Source organism: Lolium rigidum, chromosome 4, assembly GCF_022539505.1.
Source record: "Lolium rigidum isolate FL_2022 chromosome 4, APGP_CSIRO_Lrig_0.1, whole genome shotgun sequence".
Lineage (NCBI taxonomy): Eukaryota > Viridiplantae > Streptophyta > Magnoliopsida > Poales > Poaceae > Lolium > Lolium rigidum.
This window is the reverse complement of record NC_061511.1, coordinates 239716994-239723385: the sequence shown is the minus strand read 5'-3', so window position 1 is coordinate 239723385 and position 6392 is coordinate 239716994.

Sequence of the window (6392 nt, the reverse complement as noted above, 5' to 3'; positions counted from 1 at the left end):
AAGATACACGGGCTAACAAGCCCAAACTTGATAAACAAGGCCGATTCATGTATTTCTTCCACGTATAATCTTCACGTCCATCTTGATCGCGGCCCACCTCTGACTTGGTCACATTCTGGTGATAACACATGCCCCCCTGGTTTTGGAAATGACATTTCCAAAATCATTATGCCTTTCCTTCGTCGGGTCATGTCGTGGCAGAGCAGAACCGTCGCAGAGTCCTTCATCATGATAACTGGCCTTCTCAACTTCTCTGTACGATTAGACAGTCCTGGCACCACCTCCTCGGAAACTGCTGTGGCATTGAATTTTTACTATGCTCCCTGTTATTTAACCGCAGCAAACAGTCTTCTTCCTTATCCCCTTCGCACTAGCCTTCAAAAAACCCTCCTCAGTCCCCATGGATTCCTCCTCTCCCTCCGCTTCCTCTGGCCTGTCTCTCCAGTCCTCCTCCTCCAGCGAACTCGAGCAGGAAGTCGATCTGATGGCCATCTACGAAGCCCGCGCTCCGGAGTATTGGGACGCGCGGGACTGGGACTCTTCCAACGAGTCGGAAGATGATGAACCCCTCACCGATGGGGAAGAAGACCTTCAGCTCCTTGTCGACGGGGAACCGGAAACACCAAGCGATGACGACCTCTTCCCCCGGGAAGGGAGCTCTTCCTCCGACGAAGAAGAGGAAGAAAAGGAAGACGCCGACGATGACTCCTCGAAGGTTACCCACCAGCGAAACGCCTCCGCATGTGGTGGGATGACGACGACAAGTGTCGATGAAGAGGAGGATGAAGCCCCCGCAGAGGGCTACGGGAGCAGCGATGAGGAGCCCGCCGGTAGCGGCGCCCGATGAGGGTTCCGAGGATGATGATGAAGGCAAGTGACGGCCCGTAGTTTAGGATCTACTAGCATAGGCCTAGCAAGAGCGTATGGGTCAATAGACCCTTTCTTTTGTTCTCCTTTCTTTAAGTAATCGGCCCTTCCTTTGTAAGAAATCCTGTTTATTAATGGAGAAGCTTCCCCAATCTGATATTGCCGATTTCTCCGAACCGCTTCTCAACGAACCGATAACAAAGCATGATCCAACTGGTAGATAATGTGGGATTTTCAGGAGAGCCCCTAAATTTCTTCCGCCAGTTTCAACGACCCTCTTTAGTGACTGCTCATCACTTCGTGAAGAAGGTGGCAACGGAAAATCAGCCGACGATATCTCCATTGGCTCTTTAAACAGAGTCATCATTAGCCTCGAAGCCGTAACGCAGCAAATCAACCGATTCTAACCGAATCGGTCTTTTAAAACAACGAACCTTCAGTGGTGAGCTGCCCCCCGAGTTTCCTTAGCACATTCCTTGCGCCTTGCCGATCGGATCGGTTCCTCCCCCGCCATGGTGACCCTCTCGGTTAGAACTCTTGTATCCCTTGAGTCGATAGCCCTGCATCGGCTTTCATATCCTTAAGTCGATGTCTGCTGCATCGGCTGTGCTCAAATTTTTTTTGAATTTTTTAGGCCGATTTGTGTGTCGGCCCCCATATTTGACAGTATTGTCTAGGCCGATTTGTGTGTCGGCCCCCATATTTGACAGTATTGTCTCATATCCCCGTGTTTTATCCATCTAGGTGCCCCCCGAGCCGATTCTGTCAAGAGAATTGATGGTATCGGCTCTTCGTGTAATCCCCGTTGGGTCAAACGTTGATCCCAGTGCAGAATGGATGGTGAGGATAATTTTGGCCGATTGCCGGAATCGGCCTCCATGTCGCTTGCTCGCGTGAAGGTTTTGTAATGCCCCTTCACAAATTTTGGGGGCCGATCGCGGGGATCAGCCTCGCGAATGTTCGCTTATTGACGTGCTCCTGCTACTCGTCCAAGCCGGCAGATAAAACCAGCCCAATCTCTGACTTTATCCCGTTGGTATGCTTGCTGCCGTCCACCTTGAGTGCATCGTGTGATCGTGGAGCTCCATACCTCGCCAGTCGAACGAGCACCATGTTTGTGCCGGCCGATGTTTCATCATCGGCTTTCCTTTGCTTGGGGCGCCACTCCTTTCTTTGCGGCAGTCCCTCCTCATCCAGGGTCCTCTCGGACTCTCGCAGCCAGCATCAGGTCGTGCCTTTCTCGCCGTATGCAAGTATAACCTTTCGGCCTCCTTCGCACCGCGCAATCGCTCGAACCCCGCGTTTCGTGAATGGCTGAGACCATCGTGGCACCATCTTGGACGGTGACACCTATCTTCTTCGTCTTCCCCCTCGTCTTCCGAATCCTCGAGATCTTCCAACCGAGGGATCTCAAAGCACGTCTCGTTTTGTGGTGGGAGAGGGCCTAGGGCGCTCGAATACGTACACGTTGGCTGCCTCCTTCTTTTCTCGGTTGCATTCTCGGCGCTGCCGATCGTTGGTAATCGGCTCATTCCCGAATCCCAGCAAGTGTCCGAAGAAGGGGCAGTCCCGTGCCTCGGCGTTGTCATCTTGCTCCCTTGGCTTTTCCGTGGCACGGCGCTCGTGCTCCTCCTCATTGTGATCGTGCCGACGATATCTTCCGGCTCCTCTAGCCGCACGGTCTCTCTCATCGTCGTCGCCGTGTTGCCGGCGTTGGTCGTACTCGACTCACATACTTGTTGAGGAGGTGATCGGAGAGGGGTCGTTGATATCTTATGTTCTTCACTTCCCCTCCGTGACGTAGCGCTTGCCATCTTGGCGGAGCCGATCGCATGGAGCGGCCCCTCTCGTGTCCTTGCTCCGAGAGCAGCTCGTCCTCATCCCCGTCCTTCTCGCAGCGGTGTCCAAGCTCCACCATGCCGATGTTGGCCGAGAAATCAGGCCGGCACCCTCCGAGGTGGGCGAACTCCACCATGTTGACGGCGGGGAAGGGGTGTGTGTCGACCTTCATGGCGTACCGGTTAAAAATTAGTCGCCCATTTTCTATCGCCCTCCGGATCCGCCGACGCCACACCCTGCAGCCGTTGGTGGTATGGGAGTACGTGTTATGCCATTTGCAGTATGGCTTTCCGTTCAGCTCCCTGCACCGTAGGAATTTTGTGGCCTTCGGGTACCTTTATGTGCTTCTCCGTGAGTAATAGATCGAAAATCTGCTCCGTTTTAGTCACGTCGAAGTCGAACCCTCTTGGAGGCCCCGGTGGCTTCACCCATTTGCAGTGTTACCGGGCTCGCCGCTCGAGTCCACTCAGCCACCGCAACCTCTTGTTCTCCCGTAGCGCCTTCATCTTCGCCTACGTCAACCATGGTAACCACGCGTTTGAATTTGTCCCGGTAGACATCCGGGTGGCGCCGTTCATATGTCGACAGCCTTCGCACCATGTGTGCTAATGAAGGGTAGTCTCGCTTGGGAGGCCACGTCCTTGATCGATGATGATAGACCCACCACCGCCAACTCGATCGCTTCTTTTTCGCTTACGTGAACCGAATAGCATCGGTTCCTAACGGTCCCGAAGCGCCGGATGTATTCCCGACACCGTTTCCCCGCGCTTCCGTCGTACTTGTGCTAGATCGGCAATGCCAGCCCTCGAAGCCTCCGAGTGATATTGCTCATGGAACCGTTCTTCCAGCCTGCTTCCAAGCTCGGACCGAGTTCGGTGGCAGCGAAGTGTACCAACCGAAAGCCGATCCCGTGAGGGACCGTGAGAAGTACCTCACGCGCAGCTCGTCCGATGCCGAGATCATGCCCAGCCTGCGCCAAATATCGGCTCACATGCTCGATGGAGCTGGAACCATCTCGATCCGCCGAACTTTGTGAAGTCCGGGAGCCGATATTTGGGTGGTAGCGGGATCAATTCGTACTCGTTGGGGTACGGCTTGGTATAGCCGATCGCCTTTCTTTTCGGCATCATGCCGAACCGATCTTTCGTGATCGTACAAATCTGATCCGCGGTGATGGTCGGCAGTGCCGAACCCCGAAGGTTCGTCTGAGTGGCGTACTTAACCAGCCCATGCTTGTTTTTCCGGTTCTCGAGCCAACCGCAGGAGCTGGGCTCGGGAGTTTTGTCGGGGTGGCGTATTTAGCTAGCCACGCTTGCTTCTCGTGTCCGCCTCCGACGTTCCTCCTCCCGTTGCCCCGTAAGTCCCCGCTGCGCAACCTCGGTTCGAGGGTGCCTGTGTGCCGTCAGCCTCGGCACGTATGCGCATGCGTACCCGTGCGGGATCTCCTTGGGCGCGTCATGTAGGAATTGGTAGTCACTGGGGTCACCACCAATCTTGTAGACGACATAGGCCGATGAGTTCGGCGCTTCGGGTGCTGCCAACGCGAACGGCAGCGGTGGACGGGACTGGAGTAGCAACTCCGCTTGGTGAGTCCCTAGGGCTGGTCCTGACGGAGAGTACCGATGGCTCATGATCTCCTGGATCACGCGCAGCGCGACGCGCTCCAACGTATTCACCAGTGCTCTCGTAATGGCGGTGCAGCGAATGAGCCACCATGAAGTTTATCTCCCGACGCAGCCGACTCGGTGCGTTCCTCTCGACGGGGTGGACAGGTCCACTCCATCAAGCGCGCCTTCGGTGTGAACCCCTTCCATCTCGATGCCATGGGAGCGGGTCCCGTGGAAAGAGCCGATTAGGTCGGCTTCGAGGACAGCTTTGACCTCGTCATACTTCTTCTTGAGCTCGCCAGTGAGGTCCTCGTAAGTGACCGGAGTCTCTTCCGCCATCTTGGATGTAGATGGCGATGTGGTGGATGTTGAAGATTGTCGCACCGGGCGTGCCAGAATGTGTTGACGTCAGAAACCCACTGGCGGGCAGTGACTGGTCAACACCGTAGAGCCGGGAACAACTAGGGCTGCGGCTGGCCCCGGCCCCTCGCAGCGACGGCCCGCAAAGCCTCCCGGTCGCGCGCCGATGCAAATTGCAAGGGCGTGCCACCCGACCTATACCCGGTCGTGAAGGTGTGGATGATGCCTCGCTTAGTTTCCTCGCAGGGCACACACGTACACGTTAAATACGAGCCTCGATCGGCCTCGAGTTGTCCCGTGAATCGGCTCATGGAGCCGATCCACCCATGATTCGTCCAAGGTGGCCGAATATATGGTGGTCCCGCTTGATCAAGATAAAGCGTATGAGATCCACGACGATCCGGGGTTTTCACCGCATAATCGGATCATCCTACTCACGATTGGGCCTCGCGCTCACGCACGGTGATCGTAAGCCAGCCCTAGACAAGGCCTAAAACCAACACTAGGTTGATCCTCGAACGTCCCGTCTAGGGGCAGCAAACTACACCCCGCATGCCGCCGGATCCTCCAACCCTTTGTAAGGCCTAACTATTGCAGATATTAAACTAATCCTTGATGAATCAAGGAGCGACCGTAACGGATCAGATCTACTAAACGATGATCAAGCGGGTGCCGTCCCCGCACCCATGATGAGGTACAAGGACGGCTAGATGCGCAAGGGTTGCACTACGAAAGCATATGATACTAAGAACAATGCTAACCCTAACACATCTATGATAACTACGTTGCTCGCCATCAAAAAGGCTTCAAAGACGAGCAACGCATGAACAACTAGGCAAGCTGTGCCGCCTAGATCGCGAGATGCGATCTAGGCAGCATGGTGCTTACCGGAGGAACCCTCGAGACGAAGGAGTTGGCGATGCGCCGCGATTGGCTTGTGTTGAACGTTGGTTGTTGTTTATTCCATAAACCCTAGATACATATTTATAGTCCAGCTGGACTTTCTAATGTGGACGTGCACCAAACCGTGCACGAGATAAACTCTAATCTCTACGTAACCTACTATATAAAGATACACGGGCTAACAAGCCCAAACTTGATAAACAAGGCCGATTCACGTATTTCTTCCACGTATAATCTTCACGTCCATCTTGATCGCGGCCCACCTCTGACTTGGTCACATTCTGGTGATAACACAATGTTTTATAGCTCATGAGGAAGTATGTGGAGTTTATCTTTCAATCTTGTTGGGCAACTTTCACCAATGGACTAGTGGCTTCATCCGCTTATCCAATAATTTTGCAAAAAAAACTGGCAATGGGTTCCCAGCCCCGAATTAATTAACTTTCATAAATTTACAAATAGACACTCCTCCATGGTATGTGATTGTTGGTCGGCACCCGAGGATTCGGTTAGCCATGGCTTGAGAAAGCAAAGGTGGGGAGGAGTTTCATCTAAATAAAACTAAAATAAAAAGGCACTCCTTCATGGTATGAGATTGTTGGCAGGCACCCGAGGATTTGGTTAGCCATGGTTTGTGAAAGCAAGGTTAGAAGGAGTGCCACCCAAAAATAAAATTTCATGGGAGCCGCTCTTTGAAAGTCTCGTCCGGCAAGGGGGTTAGAGTGCCCACTACCATTCGTTGACAACAACAAACACCGCTCAAAACTTTACCTTTTATGCTCTCTTTATGTTTTCAAAATAAAAGCTCTAGCACAA